Genomic DNA, 24817 nt, shown 5'->3' with positions numbered 1-24817 from the left:
CCGCTTCAAGTTTTCTGTTTGGAACATCTGGAAAGCACTGAACTGGCCACACAGAGCACCCGAGAGGGAGATAAGACAGCGCTCGTTGGGTAGGGTAACAGAGGTGGTAAAAGCTCAGCTTTTGAAGCCCAGGTCACATCCCGGGCCCAGTGTCTACTGGCTAGATGACCGTAAGAAAGTCGTTGAGCCTCTGCGTTTCAAACTCGCCTCTGAAAAGAGGCAATCCGACAGTCCCTGCCCGGCAGCCTCACTGTGAGAAGAGAATGATGTAAGGCCTTAGCACCGTGCCTGGCACACACTGTTACTGGCCACCAGTTTGCATCCACTGCCACGGACGTTATTCTGCAACTTGTTTTTAAAATCTAACACTGTACCATGGACTTCGCTTATGTCGAAGTGGAGAGAGCGGGCTCTTTTTTAGTAACTGCCTAATACATGGTGGATGGGGGCTCCCCCTCCTATTCCTTCCACCTTTTTGCCACTACGGTGGGGCAGAAAACAACTTTGTATTACTGTTTGCATTGGTGCTTTATTTCTGCAGGTGTTGCTGCTGGGCAGCCAAATATGGATATTCAATACTCGTAAATATTTTCAGATTATACACCCCCAAAGTTAGAACAATTCATATTCCCAACAGCAATGTAAGGGAGCCCTCAGTTCCCCCCTCTGCTTGCTAACACTGGTTTTATCAATCTTTGTATCTTTTGCCACTTAAAAAAGTAAAAAAAAAACCTACTGTTTTTATTTACATTCTGCTAGTGATTATCTTTCGAGGCAGAGATTCCAACTTTTTTTCTCCTTTTCTTCTTTAGCAAGAGAACTCCTACGTTTAGTTAAGCACACCCCGCCTCCCCTGCATCTGGTGCGGCAAAGGCCTGCCCCGGGAGGTGTGAACTTCAGTGCTGTGTTAGCCCTCTGAGGACGTGTCTGAAAGGGAGGGGGCACATCCTTCTCCCTTTTCTCCTTCTGGCTTCTGGAGTGCAGATGTGATGACTGGCGTCCAAGCAGCCATTTTGAGTCAGAAGCCAATCTGGCAAGGCTGGAAGAGCAGCAAGATATAAGGAACCTGGCTCTGTGATGACTCTGATTCCACTGTACCAACCTCTCTACTTTTTCATGAAATGGTATAAACCTTTATGTGTTTAAGCCACTGTTAGTCAGGGATTATCCACTACATGCAACAAAATCTAGTCCTAACTAATACTCTCTGATCCCCAAAGGTCAAAACTGAACCTTTGTTTCTCTTTTTGTAACACACATTAAAAACTATGCCTTTATGTTTTATTTATCTGTTTATTTAAGTCTGTTAAAAGTGAAACACTTATTTCCCCACTCACCCATCCTTTCTCCCAAAGCCTTAGGTTTCACAGAGACGGTTTACAATTTTTATTTTCAGCTTATTATGTTTTCCTATACAGTTTTCCTCGATTTTAAAAATGCTTGGAGTTCCCATTGTGCAACGGAAACCAATCCGACTAGGAACCATGAGGTTGTGGGTTTGATCCCTGGCCTCGCTCCGTGGGTTAAGCTCCAGGGTTGCCATGAGCTGTGGTGTATGCGGCCAGCAGCTATGGCTCTGATTGGACCCCTAGCCTGGGAACCTCCACGTGCCATGCGTGGGGCCCTAAATCGACAAAAACGACAAAATCAATCCATCAATCAATATGCTTAAAAACACACAATAAAAATTCCAACTCACAGCAGCAATGTCGGTTGAGATTAAACTGCATGCACTAGAGGGGTCTTCTGCCCTCTCGGCGTCCCCACCCCCGAGTCTCTGCTCTGTCTTTGGGTGAGAGAACCTCACTGGGCATTTTCCTCAGGCACACTCACCAGATAATGACTGCTTTACGGCCTCACATGTTTGAAATGTCCTTCTTCGCGTTGATGGCGACATCTTGGCTGGTGCAGGGAGGGCTGTGGCCCCCTCCCTCCAATGGTCTGGAAACACGGGGCCACCATCCTCCAGCCTCCAGGGCTGCATATGGGAAGCCCATGGAGAGCCTAATTCTCTCTGCTTTGAAAACAACCTTTTCTTTCTTCCTACGAAACGTTTAAGATTTTTCTCTTTCTTCTTGGAGTTTAGGAATTTTATCAGAAAATAGGTCCAAGCGCTGGTCTTAGTGTGGGATGCGTGGAACCACGGCGTCTGAAAAATCCACTCTTTCTTCAATGCGGCGACATTTTCTTCCACTGTTCTACTATTACCTCCGTCTGTTCCTTTCTGTCCTTCCAGAACGCCCAGGCCTCCCCTGCCAGGGCCCTGGACAAGGTCTCCGAGGACTCCCCTCATGGACAGCGTCTTACACTGTAACTCATTATCTCCATTTCTTTTTATCACTTTTTGGGCTGTGATGCATTTCTTCTACTTGACCTTCCAAACCACCAATTTCAGTTCTTCTACTGGGTTTTAAATTCAAAAGCCATCTTTTTTAGTTCCAGCGAGCCTCTGTGGCACACGGGACTCTCAGCCCCCTGGGAGTTCTCTCCTCACGAATTGAAGTTCTCATGCATCCTCTCCTTCCATCCTGCCTCACAGGAGCCACTGCTCCAAGCAGGAAGCTTGGCTTCCCGACTTCTACAGCCAAGTCCCCGCACAGCTGTCATGTGTCTCTGCCTGCTGGAGGGTGCGGGTTCATGTAGCCCTGTTCACGGCAGACTGCTCGCGCTTCCGTGCCAGCCGCCAGCCTGAGGCCCTGGGCGACCTGACAGCCTCTGTTCAAGGGGACCCAAGAGAAAGGAGCTGGCAAACTCGGATCCTCCTGCTGAGAAGGAGACCTCTGCCTTTTGGTGCCCTGGTGAGGACAGGGGAGAGGCAGTCCTTTCCCAGCTGCATGGACTGGGAGTAAGTCCAGCCAGATCCCCTGGGATCAGCGACACAGGGCAGTCCTTCCAAGGGCAAAGGCAGCAAGTGGGCAGCTACAGCCCCTCCTGTGAAATCCAGTTCTAATCAGACTCAAAAGCACAGACAGGAGTTCCCATCATGGCTCAGCAGTAATGAACCTGTCTAGTTTCCGTGAAGATGCAGGCTCGATCCCTGGCCTCGCTCAGTGGGGCAAGGATCCGGCGTTGCCATGAGCTGTGGTGCAGGTCACAGTCGTGGCTCTGATCCCAAGTTGCTGTGGTTATGGTGCAGGCCAGCAGTTGCAGCTCTGATTTGACCCCTAGCCTGGGAACTTCCAAATGCTGAGGATGTGGCCTTAAACAAACAAAAAAAGCAGCCCAGACAGTGGGGAGGAAGTCCATTTCTAGGACTAGAGTGACTTGGAGTCAAAATCTCTACTCTGCCACTTACTCGCTTACTCGCTGTGTGGTCTCAGGGAAATTAACTCTGAGTCTCAGGTTTCATATAGATTTTTTTTTTTTTTTTTTTTGTCTTTTGCCTTTTCTAGAGCCACTCCGGTGGCATATGGAGATTCTCAGGCTAGGGGTCTAATCAGAGCTGTAGCCGCTGGCCTACGCCAGAGCCACAGCAACTCGGGATCCGAGCCGCGTCTGTAACCTACACCACAGCTCATGGCAATGCCGGATCCTTAATCCACTGAGCAAGGCCAGGGATTGAACCCACAACCTCATGGTTCCCAGTCGGATTCATTAACCACTGCACCACGACGGGAACTCCGTCAGAGATTCTTATCTTTAAACCAATGGTTATTCCCAGTATCCTCCTTAGGGGAACCAATCCCTCTGATAACATAAGTTTTACGGAACTTCTTCTTCTAAGCATTATATGAATTATTTACACTGTGGTTAATCACGCAAAACCAAGGAAGGAAGACCGGGGTCCTGGCAGGAAAGCATCGGAAAACTTACCTTCTGCCTCTTCATGAAAGTAGGTTGATAAAAGGGTAAGGCTAATAGGAGAATCTGAAAAATACTGTAATATTTCAGCTTTTAGCACTTTTGTGACTTGCTCCTACCTGAAGAAAACCCACTAGGATTCTTCTGGGCAAATACTCTCTGCCTCTCCCCCATTCTTTTCTGTCATCTCAAGACTTGAGGACCACGGCCACAAAAGGCACGGATGCTGGGAGCCGCAGAAGAGTCCATGATGGTTCCAATCTGGTAACACTTACTGAGCACCTACTGTGTGTAAGACACTGAGCAGGGACTGCACGGAACACAACAAGGAGCAACACACAGCCCTGCCTTAAAAGAGCTTAAAGTCTGATAGAGGAGATAAGGCAGGCAGTATAGGGGACATCAAAAAAAGTCCAAAGCAATGTGGATTACAGCCAGGGCCATGGCAGGGGTCCCACAAGTGTCATGACAGTTTAAAAGAAGGACAGCCTCGGTGAGCTGGGGAGTGCAGGGGAGCATTCTTTGAAGAGGTGCCAGGTCTCAGGGGGCAAGGACAGCAGGGCTGGGGAGGGAGGCAGGGGTGAGCAGGAGATTAGAGTCTCCTGAAGACAGGATCGCATCTATTCACCTTCATGTGCCTCCGCCCATCCGCCCATGGCCAAGTGTAACGCACACGATGAGCTGGCCCTTTCTGATGAAGGGTCTGAAGCAAGGACAGCCAAAAGCGAGGTGGGGGGAGCCCAACTGAGAGAGAGGGAGGGGAGGGGTCTGTGGGGAGGTTACAAGGATCAGGTCACGTTCTTCAGTCAGCTGAGCTGGACAGAAAGGAGGCCCCCCCAAGTGACCTGCACTGGGGAGGTAGATACAGAACGTTTGTCTTCCGACCATCAGGAGCAAAAGGATGAAGCAAGCAGGATGGCAACAAGAGGGTCTGCACAAGGAGGAGGCAGAGAGTGAAAGGAAGGGAAAAACCCTTGATACAAGAACCAGCAGAGAAAACGCCAGAGCTTAATTAACCTGGCGAGAAGCAGCCCCTAAAACCCCCTCCACAGGTGCGGCTCGATGTCCCAAAAGCCACTGTGTGCTTCTCGGCACCCAGGCTTGGCTGGGACGAGGCGCCTCTGTGCCCACACAGCCTGGCCTTCTGCTCAAGACGGCACAGCCTATGAGGGTCAGGGAACCCACTTACCAGGAACACACGCTGGGCTTCAAAACCTCAGGCCAAGAGGATAAACCATCCCCACACGTCTCTTTCCCAATGGTAGCCACTGTAACATTCGGGGGAATAACTCAATTTTTACGCATGTTCCATATTAAGACCTGTTTTTCAAAGCTCAGCCAGGTCAGACCCACAACAGTGCCACAAGACCTGGTCTGAACGTGTTCTTTAAAATGTTAACACCTTGCCCCAGAGATCAATATGCGACATCAGTAGCCTATCAGGCAGCAAGGCCTGTCCCAAATCCCTGAAATTAACTTCTTTGGTCACAGCTCTCCTTTCCCACCACGCTCTGGACACAGACTGTGGTCAGCACGCGAGGGTCTGCCTGGGGTCCGCCCCAGAGAGGAGCCCAGACTCCGTGGGCAGACCCCTGCTGGGCCTCAGGAAGAACACGGGGGTGCCTGGGCACACACCCCCTGCCCTCAGAGCAGGGCAAGGCAGCAGTGGCTGGTTTTCTCCCGTCCTCCAAAGCACCCCCTCTCTCCACCATCCCCCACGCCCACCCAGGTGGGCAGCCTCATGACTCCCTCGCGGAGCAAAGTGGACTTCAGTTCCCTCCATCAACTTGAATGTTTCTGCGTCGGCGCCTGGCCCTCCACTCCCACCTCGGAGGAAGAGGCATCTGCCTGAGACCCAGGACCAGCGGCCCCCTCACACCCTCAGGCCCTTGCACTCTGCCGGTCCTTCCCTCTGCCGAGAACATCTGCAGTTCTGCCCAGTCTTCCAAAGAGCTTTGACCCCTGAACTCCAGGCGGTTTCCTCCCTACCAGTCCCCCGGCCACACCCCACCCAACCCAGGGTCAGCAGGGCCTCCTAATCGCTGAGGTAGCTTTCAGCACAGTTCACCAGTTCCTCTTTCCAGAAACTCATCTCTCAGCCTCAAATAATCACCCAGTTGTTCTCCTCCTCCCATCTCCTTGGCCTCTCGGGCCACCCCTGCTAGCACCTTTCTTCAGCGGGCCCCGTCCCTTTGTCCTCTCACCTTCCAGAGCTTCCTTGCAGCCCCTCCCCTGGGCTCCAGGAGCCCAAGGCCCTCAGAGGTCAGGCCCTGCCTCCCTCTCCAGCAGCTTCAGGCCACCTCCTCTCTCCCACTGTCCCCTTCATGCTCCAGCAGCAAGAAACCACCTGCAGCAAGAAACCAACCCAAGCACCAACCGCTGGCAGAACTGCTTGAGGATCCCAGCTCACTCCGCGCTTCCGCAGCCAGGCCTCTGTGCAGGCTGCCCCTTTTGTTACGACCTTGAGCCACAGCTCATCAAACTTTCTGAATCTTCACTGCCAAGAGTTGAAAAAAAGTTAAGCAACTACCTCAAATAAATACATTTGTTTATTTGTAAATTAAATATCTGTGCTAAGGTACCAACACATTATATACAAATATTACAAAACAAATGCAAATGATCAAAGGAAGAGATAAAGATGAAATATGTTAACATAATGATTTTATTCATCAATACAAAAAAATCTTCATTCTCATTACTAATAATAATTTTAGGGGGAGCATTGTGACTGATAAGCTTCCTTTCTTTTCAGCTGTAAATAAACTTTACAGGGACGTGCAACACAGGTACAGAGAATGCATAAGGGCAATACAACTGCAAAAAGGGAACCTACCCATGCAACAGCACCTAGATGCAGAAACATCATGAGCCCCACCCCAAAGCCCACAATACCCGCACCCCATCACCACCTGCCTCCCAAGGGTGGCCCCCATTCTGCTTTCTGACAGCAGAGATTAGTTCTGTCCATTTAAACTTTATACGAATGGAACCACACAGGACATAATCTTTTGTGCCTGAACCAACATTACGGGTGTGAAATTCATCCTGATTGTTCACGGAACAGATGTTCACCAGCTCAGACTGATTACAGTTTTCCACTGTGGGGTTTACCCCTGCATCTGACAGACACCGCAAGGGTTTCCAGTCTGGGCCATTATAGGTGGTGCTGCTGTAACATTCCTGAGCGTGCCACCTGCTAACACATTCCAATGTATTTCTGTGGGGCTGAGACCCAAGAGTGGAATTTCTGGTCACTGGTAAGTAAATGTTCAGCTTGAGAGATGATGCCAAATAGGCTTTCAAAGTGGCTAAACCAATTTCCATGCCCATTAGCAGGGCATGAGAGTTCTGGCTGCTCCGTATCTTTGCCAGCTCTTGATATAGGCTTTTTTTGCTTTTTTTTCTTTTTAGCCATCCTGGTTAGTAAGTACTTACTTACTGCAAAATAAGTACTACAATCACTTTTAAAGGAGACTAAAATTAAGTGCCTCTCTCGAGCTCACAAACCTAAGGGTGAGTAAGAGCAGGAACCCAGGCCTTCGTACTGTTTCCATTTGCAGCAAAATACTGTTTCCAACATAAACACCTCAAGAGGCTGAAATACTAATAAAAAGAACATGTTTGTGGACCATGCCAATCCCAACACCTGACTCATGACAGGAAGGGAAGAATAAAACGTCTATCAACCCAACTTTGAAACAGACACATAGAAAAGGCCTGGAGGAGGTCCGTCGTGGCTCAGCGGAAATGAATCTGACTAGCATCCATGAGGACGCAGGCTGGATCCCTGGCCTTGCTCAGTGGGTTACGGATACAGTGTTGCTAACCTCCGGTGTAGGTGGCAAATACGGCTGGATCTGGCATGAGTGTGGCTGAGGCTGTGGCAAAGGCCAGCGGCACAGCTCCGATTGGACCTCTGCCTGGGAACCTCCATATGCCATGGGTGTGGCCCTAAAAGACAAAAAAAAAAAAAAAAGAAGAAGAAAAAGAAAAGGCCTGGAGATACACCTATAGATATAGATATACATACCCAAGTATTAACAATAAAATGATGGCTGCTTTTTGGTCTTTTTCTCATTTTTGCACAATTTAATTTATTTAATAATGAGGAAAAGAGCTATTTTAAAATTAATTTACATACCATAAAGTGTACCCTTTTAAACTATAGAATTCATCATTTTTAGCACACTAAGTTGTACAACCACTACCCCTATCTAAACCCAGAAAATTTTCATTACCCCCAAAAGAAACCCTGTACCCACGAGCACTCACTCGCACTCCCCATCCCCCTGGCAGCCACCAATCTACTTTCTGTCTCTGGAGACCATGCATGCAGTATGTGGCCTTTTATGTCTAGTTTCTTCTACTTAGAATGTCCTCAAGTTTCTTCCATGCTGTGGGATCAGATCAGAACTTCATTCTTTTTTATGGCTGAATAGTCCTCCACTGCATGGAAAATACCACACCGTGTTTACCTACTCATCAACTGATAGACATCTGAGTTGTTTCCATTTTTCAGCTATTACGAGTAATATTGCTATGAACATGCAGGTACAAGTTTTTATGTATGTTTTCAACTCTCCTGGGCATGTATCTAGGAGGAGAACTGTAAGGTCACACGTACCTTGACGTTTAATTTTTAAGGAGCTGCCAAACAGTTTTCCAAAGAAGCTGCACCATTTTACATTCCTACCAGCTATGTGCCATCCTGCAGAATGAAGGTGCCAACTAAACCTCTCCAGGACAGCTGGACGAGATGGTACCCACAGGAAGCACCATAAAGGTGGGCCCAGGTGCTGTATACCTGCACCGCATTTTACTTGTTTATGACAAAGCACATGACATGCTGGAGAGCATGGAGTGAGCTTTCAAATCTTTTATCCCCCACATTTGTTCAGTTCAGGTAAGAGAGTTCATGTGCATGACCTCTGGCTTCAGTGGACATTTTATTCTGGCTTTTTCTGTGAATTATGGTTTATGTTATATCTTCTTTTAATAGGCATTTCATTTATATTCTATTTTATAATCATAATTGCAACAATTATTTAAAAATAACAGTATATTTGAATGGTTCCTGAGTCTCACTGCCAATCCCTTCCTACTCTGACTTGTCCATTCACGGTCTTTTATTTTGATTCATCTCTCAGTTACTGGAGCATGGAGCATGCCTTATAGTAATTTTTTTTTTTTCTCCAGGAATGTGTGTGGGTGCAGCAAAAGCCACACACACAATGTATCCTTGCACGACTGAAATGAATTTCCATTACCATCAAATGTGAACTAAAACTTGGCTGAGTATGAAATCCTGAGTCACAAACCCTTTTCCCTCAAGGCTCAATGGCACCGGTGCTGCAGACAAGCCTGAGCCCAGCCTAGGTTCTTTTCTGTGATTTAAAGGTTCTTTTCTTTATTCTTGAAATTAAAAAAGAAAAACAAAAACCGTCACCTGGATATTTTAAGCTTATTTTGCCTGCTTCATGATGAGTCCTTATCATTTGCAGGTTCAGGTCCTTCTTCAGTTCAGGAAAAATGAGGATTTCCTCTGTTCCATTTGCTCTGGTCTCCAGTCTGTCCACCATCCACATCTGCGAGCTCCTCTCTTGCCTTCCTGTCCCTTGCAGGATGAGCAGTTCGTCCTCCTGACTCCTTGAATTTCTGCAGCACCACTAATTTCGACACTGGTATATGTGATTTATTTCCCTATGTTCTTTAAGTCCACAAGCTCCTTTTGCATTTCAGTCTGTTGACTCATCATTTCATCTTTCAAAGCATCTACAACCTCTCTGAGAGGACAAAGAAGACGATGTTTGATTTTTTTTTTTTTTTTTTTTTTTGGTCTCTTTAGGGCCACATCCAAGGCAAATGGAAGTTCCCAGGCTAAGGGTCCAATGGGAGCTATAGCTGCCGGCGTACACCACAGCTCACGGCAACACCAGATCCTTAACCTACCGAGAGGGGCCAGGGATCAAACCCACATCCTCATGGATACTAGTCAGGTTCATTACCACTGACCTACAACAGGAACTCCCGATGTTTGAAATTTCAACAGATCATGGACAGGGAAAGCAGATCTGTGGTTGCCGGGGGGAGTGGGCAAGGAGTGGGATGTAAGGGGCATTTGGGGTTAGTAGATGTGAAGTATTACATTTAGAATGGATGAGCAATGGGGTCCTATTGAGAGCATAGGGAACCATGTCCAGTCTCTCGAGGTAGAACATAATGGAAGACGGCATGAGAAAAAGAATGTAATTATAGGAGTTTCCATCATGGCTCAGCAGAAATGAATCTGACTGGTATCCGTGAGAATGCAAGTTCGATTCCTGGCTTTGCTCAGCAGGTTAAAGATCCAGCATTGCCATGACCTGTGGTGCAGGTCGCAGACATGGCTCGGATCCCAAGATGCTGTGGCTGTGGTGTAGGCTAGCACCGAAGCTCCAATTCAACCCCTAGCCTGTGAACTTCCATATGCCTTGGGTGTGGTCCTAAAAAGACCAAAAAAAAAAAAAAAAGGAATGTAATTATACAAGACTGACTGAGACACTATGCTGTACAGCAAAAATTGACACAACACTGCAAATTACTATACTCTAATTTTTTTTAATTTTTAAATATTAAAAAAAAGAAATTTACCTCGGTTTACCAGTAAAAGTTTGGAAATTCTTCCCCAAAGTCTGAATTTTTCCATTTTTTCATGCCTTGTTTATTTCCCTTTATACTTCTAGAGCTTTTCAGTGGGTCTTCTCTAGTTGTTCTATTTGTTTATTCTTGAATGTGGACAGATGAGACCTGGCCTGATACCCTCTATCTACCCTGGGGATTCAAAGCTAAGGTCCAGCACCACCTCCTTCACCCATCAACTGTGGCCGCTCCTTAGTAAGGGTCTTCATTTCTCTCGCTTCAGTTTCCTTTTCTATAAAACTGGAAAGTTGAGCCGCCTTCAGACATCCTTTAGCTCCACATGGTTATAACACTTTTACACATCATCTAGATTTGAAGTTTCATTAGCTTGGAACCAGTTATCAAGGATTTTGCTAAATATATGTGTAAACAAATAACATCCTCTTTCTTTATCCCTCTCCTTCTTCCTTTCATCCTTCATTCCTTTCTTTCCTTCTTTCTTTTTCAGGCATACCTACGGCACCGGAAGTTCCTGGGCTAGGGGTCGAATTGGAGTTGCAGCTACCAGCCTACACGACAGCATCTGAACCACATCTGCAACCTACACCACAACTAGTGGCAATGCTGGATACTTAACCCACCAAGCAAGGCCAGGGATCAAACCCACATCCTCACAGAGACAAGCTGGGTTCTTAACCCACTGAGCCACACAGGAACTCCTAAACATCCTGTTTTTTAGTGGATTACCCCCACACACACCCCCATGGTAGCAGCGGCTTGATGAGGCATCCCAAGGGACCGAACCCAGACCACAGCAATGAAAGTGCTAAATCCTAACCGCTGGACCACCAGGGAACTTCCCAATAATACCCTATTTCTTAGGAAAGACTCACTATACTTTATCTCTAATTAAGAAAACCACAAACATTAAGTTCAAGAGAGACTTCATTTGATTTTACATAAGAAAAAAGAGATTATAGATAATTTACCCAGAGTGCACACCACAGGGATGGACTGGGTACAAAACGTGTACAAGAGGCAAAAGCTAAACAAGCGACTGACATGAGCCTTTCTCTCCCCTTCCACCTCCCCGCTGCCCATCAACCCGGGACCCTTGGTCTCGTCTCAACACTGAGCACCGGGTGGGAAGACTGCCAGCTGGCAGCGTCACGGCTGGGCCTGCCTCTCCTCAAGCCCACAGACGCTCTGTGGGATGACGCTGACCAAGAGCTTCCCACCACACACGCAGCGGCACGCGTCTACACACAGCTCGCATTCAATCCTGACGGCCACCTGTTGGGAGGCTCAGTTCTCTGCGGCCTCTGGCACTCCAACCTGCCCTGCTGGCTGTGCCAAGAACGCAAGGTCCCCACCGCTCTTTGCCCAGGCCGTTTCGCAGGGCTGTGTTTGCAGCAAGCAGCCTTGAGAGATGTGATAATGTCTCCCTCAGGGACAAAGCGCAGGCTTGCCTACTGCCTGCCACAGAGGTTCCCCAGGCCCGTGTTTCTCAGCTATGACACAAGACACAGCATCCATCTGGCCCACAGTGTCACCTCCATGGGACTTAGGGGAAGGGAAACTGACACGCACTGATGCTTACACTCGTAATAAAGTCCTTTGTCTCCAACTCTGGAGTTATACATCCAAAAAGATGGCAAGGAGACAGGAAAATTTCTCCCTCCTGTGTCCCCTGCTACCCAAATCCTGTAAACCGCCTCTCTCAGATCTTGCTACACGATTCATCTTCCATCTTTAATTCCATTTTTTGTCCTTAAACTCATTTAGAATCCACGGCAGTATGTGGTTAAACTTAATTGATTCTTTTCAGCATTGAAACCCAAATGCCCCAACAACAAAATAATCATTCCTTCCCTTGCTTCTATATATTTCCTGATGTCTCACACATCAAGCTCCTGTAGAAGTTAGCAATGAAGTGACTTCTTTTCCGTTCATTTATTTTCCTGCTTTTACCCAAGCACCATGAGATTTATGAATTGCTATCATATAATGTTTTGAAGGCTCAACCATTTTTAGACCATGTAACATTGGAATAATCTCAATGACTCAGAGGCTCCACGTGTGTTAAATGCCAATAACTGTGAGGCTGGTCCCCAACATCCATCCTTCCTTCTTCTTCAGTAATAGAACTTCTGGTTTGTAGGTGACAGTTTCCCTGAATATATATTACACTTCCCAGCTTCCCTTACTGCCAGATGTGGCCATACGACCAAGCGTCATGCACAATTTCTGAAAAGCGGCCTTGAGGGCTGGAATGTAGATGCAAGAGCTAGAGCTCCAGCAGCCATTTCAGGCCATGAAGTGACCTAGGTCTGGGAAGCCATTCCCAAGATGACCTCATGATGGAACAACAAGACAGAAGGAACCGGGTCTCTGACCATGTAGGCTCAAAACTCTGAACTGAATACCCTCCTGATTTCTCACACATAAGGCAGAAACTTCTATCTTATTTATGTCTTCATTACTTTTGAGTCTTCTGTCATGTATACCTCAACCTACAGAAATGGCTCCCTCATAAAGCAAATGATAAAAGGTTACATGAGAATATGTATCACCATAGATACGCACTTTTATATCCTCCCAAGAGTCAAGCACTGCTTTTACGAAGAGCAGGCAACTCAAACACTTGTTGAAATGAATAGAATCAGGAAGAATGAGGCCATTTCACTGCCTTAATTTTTTTGCTTTTTTTAACTATTTTTCCAGATAAAGATCACTATTTTATCAGGTTTTATAAAATATATAATTGGAATTGCATTAAATCGTTCCCAACATTTGGGGATGTAGTATTGTCACTATTGCTATGTTTAGAGTCCCCTGGAAAGAGCCAGAAATTGACTGACTGACTGACTGACTTTCATCCTATCAATTCAAAACACGTCCAGTAAGAGGCTATTCTGCAATAAGTCCAGGCATAAAAATGACTGGGGTTGCCAAAGAGACATCAGGTAAATAATCTCTAAGGCCACGTCCGCCAGTGCCCACCAAATCCTGAAGGAGACGGAAGAGGCGGTGATAATCTCTATCATCACTCAAGACTAAGGCTGACGTGCTGCGCTGTCTTACCACCTCCAGCTGTTGACCCAGAATCCTCTTGCTTCTCCTCTTCACAGCCAGTAAAACTCCCTTAACCAAGGTTCCTGGGCCTGGTGCTTTTTCACCTTCTCTCAGGTAAACCCTCCTGTGACTCTCCATCGTCATGCTTATCCTCTCAGCGTTCCCACCAGTATGGTGCCACTCACACGCCGACACTGTTATGGCTGAAACGCTTTATTTCATACACTTGCTGTACTGGTGAGGTTTAATCCGGTGGAGACACCTGCCGAGGGACTCAGGCGATGATGGCGATACCACCATCATCACTGCTATTACTGTCGTTTATTGAACCAATACTCTGTGACAGGTACTTTGCTGAGCACCTTACCCATAGTAATATACCACTTAGTCCTGACAATAATTCCCTAAGGTGGGTATTGTTATCATACCCATTTAAAGTGAGAAAACTGAGGCCCAAAGAGTTTGGATAACTTATCCAAAGACACACATTTATAAGAGTATCCTACCTGGCTACAGCAGTGAGTCCTTGGGCAGAGGCGGGATCTGAACTCAGCTCAGTCTGCCCCCGACTCTCAACCACTTCTCTATGTTCCATCCCACAAGAGCTGAACATGTTATGTTCTGTATAAGTACATGCACTCCTGTCTGTCTGTCTGTTTTCTCCTCTTTGCCTAAGCACTGGGGTTTCCCAACTCAGCGAATGTTAATCTCTCTTCTTTTTCCTTTCCTGGCGGGTGAAAGGCTTCACACCAGGGTGGTTGGCCCTGGGATCAAGGAAGCTGCTTCCCTCGAGTTACCCCTGATCCTGTCTCACTGCTCCTCTGCTGTGGCTTTCAGCACCAGGGTCAGTGGCAAGCAGGTCTCAGCCTCCACGCTACACTCCTAGGTCTTTGGGTTCAGGGTGATACTTAGAAAACACGTTGGATCATAGATCAGTTTCCCACTGGCTCTCTCAGACTAAAGACTCTCACCAGGTTCTGTTAGCTGATCTCAGGCATCTGGTGTACCGGGTGGATAAATTTCACTTTTGCCAATGTGGGACCCTCCTTCCACCAGCAGTCTGAGTAGATCTCAGGCACCCTAATAACCCTGTACGTCTTGGAAATTCCACAGCAGGCTTTCCCCTGCTACCCAAGCTCAAGACACATGGGGGAACCAAGGATATACTCCCAGGTCACAGGACTCCCACAGCACACTCGTCCAGTATGAATGGCTTTATCATCTTCCCAGAACTTCCTCCAACAGGTCTGGCAGCTGCCTCTCCTGGGACGTAGACACGTTCCCCTTCCCACTGAGGCTGCAGACCCACCCTAAACCCCAGAATGCTGGATGGGGCCCCAACTTTCCTGCTTCAGGAGCCAGGGATTTCAGCCAAAGGACCAGCAACAGAGGCTGTGAGTGGACTGCTCTCAAAGGTTCTGAGGCTGGAGAAGACTGGCTGCAGCCAAGAGCCACCCTCAGGGCTTGTGTACCCTGGGGTGATGGTAACTAAAACAACCTCTCTCACGTGGGAATGGCTCTGACATTAGCGAAAATAGAGCACCCATGGGGGTGGGGCACCAGGCACTCGCGGCTTCAGGGCAGAGGCCCTGCAGGGAGAGAGCTGGGGGTCACCCCTCCCCACACCAGCCCCTCCTGAGGTCACTCTGTGCTCACTGACCACCCCTCCTGCTCCTTCCCAGACACTTGCACTGTGCCCCACCCCGCAGGCTGGCACCCGGCAGTCCAGCCAGGCTGCTCTGCTCCTCACACAGCCTTCCTGAGTAATCCAGCACTTCTGTCTCCTCGGGGCCCAGGCTCCCTCTCCAGACCGGTGGCACATCAGGAGCATCTGTGAAAACCCGCCCACACGCCAATGACCAGCCTCTCCCACAAACACCACAGAGGATGGCGCTGCTCCAGGACGGAGAACCAGCGCCCTGGCGAGGACTCCCCCGGAGCTCTGGGCCAGCAGCCCGCTGCCGAGCGCTGTCCCACAGGCCCCCCACACTCAAAACGGCCAAAACCACACTCACTGCTTCCTCTGCCCCACTCAACACGCCTTCCACGTTCCTTATCCTGTGCCCGGCCCAGTGCCCCACGTCACTACAGAGAGAAACCCTGGGAGTGCCCGCTGTGGCTTGGCAGGTTAAGAACCCAACATAGTATCTGTGAGGATATGGGTTCGATCCCTGACCTTATTCAGTGGGTTAAGGATCCAGCCTTGTGGACAAGCTGTGGTGTAGATCAAAGATGGGCCTCAGATCCTGTGTTGCTGTGGCTGAGGCGTAGGCTGGCAGCTGCAGGTCCGATTCAACCCCTAGTCTGGGAACTTCCATATGCCACAGATGCGGCTGTATTAAAAAAGAGAGAGACAGAGAGAAACCCTGGCACTGCTCACCCTCCCATCTGCTAAATCTCCAAGGAGAGAAGTCACTACCTCAGTTTCCCTCAAACCCGCTTTCTCCTCTCCACCCCAAGGCCAGGTTCGGGTGCAAGAGCCCCGCATCCACCTCGCAACGCCAGTCTCCTCCCACACCATCCATCCTCCACACCACCAGGATTATAGCTGAAAGGGTTGCTCCCCTCCCATGAGTCTGGAATGTTCGCCACTGGCCACAGGATAACATGCAAACTCCTAGGCACTGCCTGAGAGTCCCTCTGGGTACTGACCCCAAGCCACCTTTCTCACCCGCCTCCCGCCAGCTCCTCCCCGGTCCCCTCACCAGGAGCTTCGCGCTCCCGCAACCCCACACAGCACACCACGTCTGAGACGCAGCACACTCGGTCCCGCTCCCGGACCCCTGTCGCTGTTTCCTCTGCCTACAGCCTAGGAAACAGAACGTCTGTCTTTGAGATCCTGTGAGTCCGACTCTGTGCCCTGCGCTTCTGTTTTCACTACTTAGCAGCCCTGACGCGGCATCATCGTCACTGGTTTACTCCCATCTGCCAGGTCAGGGGGCTCCCGAGGGCAAGGACTGCAGTGTCGGGCCCAGGTACGTGCTCAGGAAATGTTTACTTCATGAGTGAAGCTGCTAATGAGATCAAGGTGTTCTTCCACCCCCTCGAGAAGCAAAGGAAGCAACCAATCATTAAAGCAATAAAAAGAAGGCCAACTGCTATCTTTGAAACCACGGCGGGGAATGTTCCAGTAACAGATGCTTTTGGTGATAAATGGGAGTTCTGAAAAAGAACAGTTAGCAACCGTACTGTTAGGAGTTTCCAGCCCAGGTCCAGAAAGCAATGCTGTGACCCCTGAGGCGTGAGCCCTGCAGAGTCCCCCTCACGCTCAGTGCTCCAGCCACCTGGCTTTCTGTGACTTCCTCAACTCGCCATGCCCCTGCCCCTGCCCCAACTGAGGCCAGGACACATGCAGATGCCACCTCTTCACCTGGCCACCTCCAACTCATCTTTCCTCTGGGACGCTGTCCCTGACCACCTGGTCAGGTGAAACCATCCAGTGTGTGGCCTCTGAGCACCTTGTACTCCTCTTCTGCCATCACTGTTAGTGCTGTGACTAATCTTTCACATACTTATTGGTTTTGTTCTTATTTTTACACCTACTTAACTTCGTTAAGCAAAAGGCAAGTAAAAAGACTTGTCTTTTCCCTCTACTGTGCCCCACACTCAGCACAGTCCCAGCACTCGGCAGGCCCTGAACAAGAACTGGAGAGTTGCGTGCGTGAGTGGGTAGATGATGGATGGATGGACGGACTGGCCAGCAGGTTGGTCCGAAGGCAGGAATGAAGCCGCCTTTGGCAACTGGTTCAATACTTCAATAACATCCAGCTCTCTTTACTCAACGCTCACAAAGCCATCGCAGGTCTTCAAACCAGGGCTCTCCTGCTGAAGAAAGGATACACACCCACACTTGGAAAGCAGGCGTCAGAGCAAACTGACACACTTCGCATTCGGACTTCATACCCAGTGACCTCCCTCTAATACCAGGCCACCCCGAGTATACGAGCTGTATTGACAAAAGGAGGTTCTAAGAATCTCTCAGCCCCTCTTAGGCTGAGATCACAACGAAGCTCCCTCAGATCAACACATGTATTGTTAACAGACCACAAGAGCGCTGCCTTCTCTCAGGCAGCCACCATCACCGAACACTGGAGCTGGGCACGAAGTCAGGTCTTAGCTCCCCTCAGTCACACCAGAGACTCAAGACAGGACCCCGAAGCTGAGGTTTTCATCAGAGATACATGCTTCTTCACAGACCTGGTTTATGAGCAACATCACGTGACCTGCAAGCAGCTGCTGAGAAACTGCAACATACAAGTGGACATCCATGGGCTTTGCGGGTGGGGAATCAGGACGAGACCCTGGCAAAGTCCCCACCTTTGTGGAGAGTGGGAAGAACGACTCAATGACCTCTCACCTTCAGAACAGACTGACACACTACATCTGATGACGCAGAGAGGCCACAATCGTGCTCACCGCCAAAGAGCCCCATGGCAGGTACACCCTGAGATAAATTAGAGACAAAGGCTAACCAAAAACAAGCATCTTTGGAAAACAGCAAAGTGGCGCAACCTATCAATCACCAAGGAACTTCTTTTTCTTTGTTTTTTGCCTCTTCTAGGGCCACCCCTGCGACACATGGAGGTTCCCAGGCTAGGGGTGTAATTGGAGCTGTAGCCGCTGGCCTACGCCAGAGCCACAGCAATGCAGGATCCGAGCTGCATCTGCGACGCAAACCACAGCTCACGGCAATGCCGGATCCTTAACCCACTGAGCAAGGCCAGGGATTGAACCCGGAACCTCATGGTTCCTAGTCGGATTCGTTAACCACTGCGCCATGACGGGAACTCCCAGTAACTTCTAATCTTATCAAAAAGCTTCCCAAAAAGAAAAGATCCTAATCTCAGTTATTGATCAATCACTGCATCCATCAATCTGATACATCAGGGTTTCCTGGTCCCTAGAATGAAACCAGACCTTAAATCCAACGCTTCAAATTGAACTCAAGTTCAATTACCAGGAAATTAAAACAAATAAAACCGGGAGTTCCCATCATGGCGCAGTGGTTAACGAATCCAACTAGGAACCATGAGGTTGTGGGTTCAATCCCTGGCCTTGCTCAGTGGGTTAAGGATGCGGCGTTGCCGTGAGCTGTGGTGTGGGTTGCAGACGCGGCTCGGCACAGCGTTGCTGTGGCTCTGGTGTAGGCCCGCGGCTACAGCTCCGATTAGCCCCTAGCCTTGGAACCTCCATATGCCGTGGGAAGCGGCCCTAGAAAAAGGCAAAAACAAAAAACCAACTAAAACCAAGAGAAACTTTTGTCAGGGAATCCCTATTTCCCTATCTCACCTGACATCTTCCAGGGTGTGTCAGAAACCACCCTGTGAGGAGCCCTCAGCGTCTCCATCAGCTCCATCGTGGGCAATCTGTTTACCCTCCCTCAGCCTCTATTGTCTCCTCTGCACACCAAGGCCTGTCCCACCTACCCTGCAAAACTGATACGAGGCTGAAAAAACAGACTCAGCAAAGTGTGGAGACATTTTATAACGAAGGGTCCTCAGACCCAACAACCGCCTCATTTTATAGATTCAAATCAGTCACTGGGCACTCCCCCTTGACTTCCTGTGTCCAGTGAACAAACATTGGTGGACGGCCTACTACGTGCCAGACGCTCTGCCAGGCACTGGGGTCAGGGTGGTGAGCACAGCAGCCGTGGTCCATGATGCGAGGGGACTGTACACGCTGCACCAGGGGTGGAGGACGCAACCAGCAGTCACCCCGAGGGCACAGCGTTACAATCCGAGGGCCATGCAAGCAAGCTGGTCTTTTTTCTAAGAAAAACCAGAAGTCACTGAAGGGTCTTATGCAGAGGCAATGACACACTCGGTTCCTTCTGGGTGCCTTATACCAGCCCTGAGCTGGGCCTGCATATTGCGGGAAGAACAAAAGCAGACTCTGACTCTGCCAGGTCCGGTCGGGGAGTCACAGGAAGCCGTGGCTGGTCACACAGCGTTCTACGTGTTAGGACACGGTGCTGTGGAGCCCAGCGGGGGAGCAATCCTAAATGCTGGCAGACTGAGGATGCTGGAGAAAAAAAACAACACAACACAGCTACAGAAAGGGCACAAAGTCAGAAATATCTTACAATAGTGACCGTCACTAATTTCACATAACAAATTTTACTGCTACAAAAAGACACAGCAAATTCTCCTGAATGTATTCACTTTTTCCATAAATACTGAATTACTCAGAAATGTATCAAAAGCACAGATTTCCCTTGACCTACTTATCAAGCTTCTACCAGAGTGGGTGAGAATTATTGTATGCAATAAATACTGATTTAATTACACTCATTACTTTTTCTTTTGTCTCTAATAAAATGATTTTCAGAGAAACCCGTGACGGTTGAGGACAAACATTTCCATTTTCTTCTGATTACTCAAGAAAACTGTCTTAACCTTAAAATAAAATTTGGTAATAAAAATATTTAAATCCTCAAGAGGGAAAATAGGACATTGCATTAGTTCACATTAAAGACCCATCTTTTGCATGGAATCACAGAAAAACAGTGAAACAGAAAGAACTTGGAAAACCAGCCTTCAGCTCCTGGGTGGGTCTGAGACAGGGCCCACCCTCTGGGTGACTCCATGCTCCCCCTCACTGCTCTGGCGGGAGTCAAGGCTCGTGTGTGCAGGCAGACTTCTGCCTGCTACTCCGGGTGCTCCTCCTAGCCCATATCACCACCCATGTCACCAAGTACGGCTGAGCTTTAATACATTCCTTGTGCAATAACACCCAACGCCCATAAGCAATAAATGAACACTCCCCCCCAAAAAAGCATTCTGAAGGCCCTCTCACAATGGGCTAAGAGAACGCGACTCTGGTTCCTGTCGACCGGTACCTGTGATGGTCAAGCACTATGCTAAGCCCTGCTCCTTGCCATCTCCTTGAAGTCCCGTAAGAGCCAGGCGGAGGCAGTACCATCGCACTTCCTGTACTGATGAGGAACCGGAGGAGTGGCCACCTGCCCGAAACCACGGCTTGTGAGAGGTGGGGTCGGGACCCAAACCTGCAGGGCCTGACTCCAGAGTCTGCTGTTAGTGCCACCCTATCTGCCTCTCTGATGCTCAGGAGAGAAGTCTCCAAAGAACACGATGGATCTGAAAGTACTGCAGAAACACTGGGGAAGGATTTGCCTCTCCGGGTTTTCAGGGTCTCTGCTCTCCTCAGTAAGTGCAGGTTAGACGAGCCCTGACTCACGCCTCCCTTCGGGGAAAAGCCGTGGAACTGACGGATGCAGGTGGTCACGGTGGTTCTGGCTGTGAGAAGAGCTCATGCAAGAAAGGGGGGAGGGGACACCTGTGGGCCCGGAAGGACTGTCCTGAGGACTTGACTTCGGAGCTGGCTTCCCAGACACCTCGGTCATCACCTTCACCACCAACGAGGACCATCGTCACGACACTAGAACATGGAAGAAACAGCCAAGCAGGTGCTTGCTGGTGCTCCCCAGCAGGGAGGAGAGCTCAAGGACAGTGAGCACTCTGCAAGCATCACTGCCAGGCAGGCACTAAACAGCCTACTAAACAGCCTACGGCACTGAATCGCCAGCAACAGCCCCCAGCAGAGTAACCCTGCTACGCCCATTTTACAAATCAGTTAACTGAGACTCAGAGAGGGTAAGACACTTGCCCAAGGGCACAGAGGTTGTGTGTGGAGGAGCCAGGACTGGAACCCATGTCTCCCCGGCTTGGCCACTTCACTCGCTGTCCTCTGTCACCTTCTGTTTGCGTGTGACTCTTCCACCCACCATCAGCTCCCCGAGGACAGGACAGAGCTCCTTCATTCCATGTGCCCAGGACCCAGCACAGAGTTTAGCCCAGAGCAGGAGCTCAGCAAGGTCAGTGGATGAATGCCCACGGGAAGGAAGGGAAGCCTCCTCTTTTTAAGAAAGTGGCCCCAAGTCAGCCATCCAATGAGACACCAACATCAAATGCTATCACTGACATGTGGAATCTGAAAAAAGGACAGACTGAACTTCTTTGCAGAGCAGAGGCTGACTCACAGACATTGAAAAACTTTTGGTCTCCAGAGGAGACAGTTTGGGGGGTGGGGAGGATGTGCTTGGGTTATGGGATGGAAATCCTGTGAAACTGGATTGTGATGATCATTACACAACTGCAGATATTCAGATTCATTGAATAATAAAGGTAAAAAAATACATTTAAAAAAAAAATAAGAAAGTGGCCCCAGAAATGCCCCTTGCATAAGCCAACCCGACAAACTGTCCCCCATCCCTGATCAGAATCTACAGACCACCCACTCAGCTTTCTGAGGCCTACTCCCCCACAAGCCCACCTCAAGGGAAGGGTCAGCAGCCACACTTCTGCGGAAAGGAGAGGTTTCAACAAGCATGGGACGTTCATCTTCAGACTCGTCCTTCTTTCTGTTTCCCCAGCTTGTCCTGGAGCATCTGGAGCAAACACTTCTTTGTGTCTCCCATCCTGGAGACTTCATAGGACAAGTATCACCAGCCAGACCTGAAGCCTACGGCTCATACACGGCCTGGCATACGTGTGTCTCAGTCTGCACTCGGATACTTGGGGAATGAAGTAACAGAGCCCAGTGTCTGGGTTTCGCCAGAGATCTGAGGACCTATCAGTAAGAGTTTGCCAACGTTTGGTACTATGACTTGTCTGAGTAGAAGTCCATCGCAATGTCCACCAAGAGCCTCCTCTAGAGACTCAGAAGCAAAGACAGCGGGAGACTTTCCCTGTGCAGGGAGGAGATAGAGGCATAGAACAATGCATGCAACAGGGAGGTGCCTGCTCCGACCAAGGGATGCACATGCTAAAAGTCAAGAGAGCACAGATTGGAGGGGTCGCTTGCAGAAGAACAGACTAGGTTTCACAAAAGAGGGAAAAGTTGAACTGGGAGGCCGTTAAATCACCAAAGGAGAAGTCCTTGCCTCTAGCCTCCACAACCAGCTACTGCTCTCCTCCCCACCACCGGCCCTGTTCTGCAATCAGTGACTTGAATGCCTGTCTCCATGCACCTCGAGGGCAAGGACTTTGGGCTTACCCTCAACTGCCCAGTAACTATCTGACAGCAGAGAATGAAAGAGTCTACTTGAGATTATAATAACACAACAGCCACCCCATCTGAGCATCTACTAGGACCGATTACTGTAAGTACTTTGCATCCATGATCTTATTTCTTCTACACAAAACCCCCAAAAGGCAGATCCTATTATCATTATCCATTTTACAGATAAGGAAACTGAAACCCAGGAAGATTAGGTAAACCGCCCCAAGTCATACAGCCATTAAGTGACAGTGCTGGACTTTGAATCAGGGGCTGAAGGGAAATCAGTTTTCAATTACTAGTGAACAAATCTCTTTTCCTTTCTCTTTGTCGTCTGCCTTGTTGCCCTTTAGTCTTTTGTTCTCTGGAACCAAAGCCATTTCTTTCCTAGAGGAAAACAAGGGCTGTCTCTTGTTAAGTCTTCTCAACAGGGACTGGTAACCATTACTGAGTAAACACCATGGGGGTGGGGGAGAGTGGACACACAAAATAGCGCTTAAAATGTTAGTCAAAAACATGTATTAAGGAGGCACTGTATGTGCCAACTGGAACATTCCCCAATGTTGGAACAATTTCCAAAGTAGATCTTGTAAATAAGTGAAGGACAAGAATATGTATAGGATGCTATTCCTTGTGTAAGAGAAAGAATATATAAGAAACAAGAAAACAGTAATAGTGGTTGCCCCCAGGGAGAAAACTGGGAACTGGCAGCTTGAGGCAAGAAAGACATTTACTTTACAATTTATCCCCCCCACCCCCCGAACTACTTGCCTTTAAAAAATCCATGTATTTTTTTTTTTTTGGCTTTTTAAAAAAATAAAATAAAAACACCATTTAAAGAAACCACTTACTGCCAAGCCTTTCCCAAATGCTCACATACATATGACTGCAATCATGAAAAAAATCTGTATGTTTATGAGAAACTAGGTGAACTTAATTTATGGTGAAGTAGGACCGTGGGACAACTTTTGTCTCTCTTATTGAGATTCACTAACGTCACTATGATGTGCTGCAGCATTTTTTCCCTGCAATAAATAAGATTCACTTTGAAGGTACAGATACAACATACGTATCAGCAGCAGGGACACTTTGCCACACCTTCTTCTTAAAGTCCTTCATCTGTCCCTTAGACAAGTATTTAATGAACACCTACTATGTGCCAGGCAAAGAGCTCAACAGGTACTTTAAAAAGAAGAACGAAAAAAACAGATCATTAGTTTCCTCCCTCCTATGTTTTGGGAAAACGTAACGGCACGCTAATCAGAATGTCAGAGCTAGGATTACTCTTTTTTTTGGGGGGGGGTCTTTTTTAGGGCCACACTCACGGCATATGGAGGTTCCCAGGGTAGGGGTCAAACCGGAGTCACAGCTGCTGGCCTAGACCACAGCTCACAGCAATGCCAGATCCTTAACCCACTGAGCAAGGCCAAGAACTGAACCTGCGCCCTCATGGATGCTAGTCAGATTTGTTTCCACTGAGCCACCACGGGAACTCCCTAGGATCACTCTTGATGTCCACGTATTCTAATACCATCCTCACTCCACTAAGAAAACCGAGGCCTGGACGGGGATGGGCTCTGATGGAGGTTACATGAAAAGCAAAGGCCTCAAAATCACCAGTCCTGCTCTCCTTACACGCGCCATGCTGTTTTGCTGAGTTGAAAGACTCAGTCAGAGAGGGGCAGAAGCAGATCCTAACACGGACAGCCTAATACAGCTGGTGCTTTCACTTATCCTGTTGCATTTATTCTTTGTAACAGCCTCTCAAGGTGGACAAGATCATCCTTGTTTTACAAATAAGGAGACCAAAGCTCTGAGAAGCTAAGAAACTGGTGTGTGAGGCTTCAAAAGCAGACGTATCTGACTTCCAAGCCAGAGCTCTCACTCTCCATGCTGAAAAGGAAAATCAATTTTAAAAGGTATACTGGAGCCGTAACACAGAAAGCCCTGGATGCAATATTTGCCATTAGCAAAGTTTCTCTCTCAAGCCTGGATGTTGTCGCTCCGATAACACCAATCAAAAAAGTCCATCCCTTCATTACCCAACACATTTTCTAGCTCTTGTGAACCACCAAGTTTGGGCTTTCCTTTTAACCCACAGAGCAGGAGGCTTATCGATGAGAGCCATTTACATAGTTTCTGCGGGGACAGAATGGGACAATTCCCCCGTGCTGCTTTTAGAGCCTCTGGGTGCCTGCCACAAAACACAGGCCCCAGGAAGAATCCGCCCCGGAGATGCCACCCCGATAATGCCACTGGGCCACTGCCACACCATGCAGTAGCGAGAGAGGCCAGCAGT

At 48.6% G+C, this 24817-nt stretch overlaps 1 protein-coding gene across 21 annotated transcripts in view; it reads right to left on the bottom strand.

Annotated features, from left to right (window-relative positions):
* RALGPS1 (Ral GEF with PH domain and SH3 binding motif 1) overlaps positions 1 to 24817 on the bottom strand; it is a 333379-nt gene that overhangs the window by 262866 nt on the left and 45696 nt on the right. The gene's annotated exons all lie outside the window — the stretch shown is intronic.

Source organism: Sus scrofa, chromosome 1 (genome assembly GCF_000003025.6).
Source record: "Sus scrofa isolate TJ Tabasco breed Duroc chromosome 1, Sscrofa11.1, whole genome shotgun sequence".
Taxonomy (NCBI): Eukaryota; Metazoa; Chordata; class Mammalia; order Artiodactyla; family Suidae; genus Sus; species Sus scrofa.
This window is presented reverse-complemented; position numbering and strand designations above follow the sequence as displayed.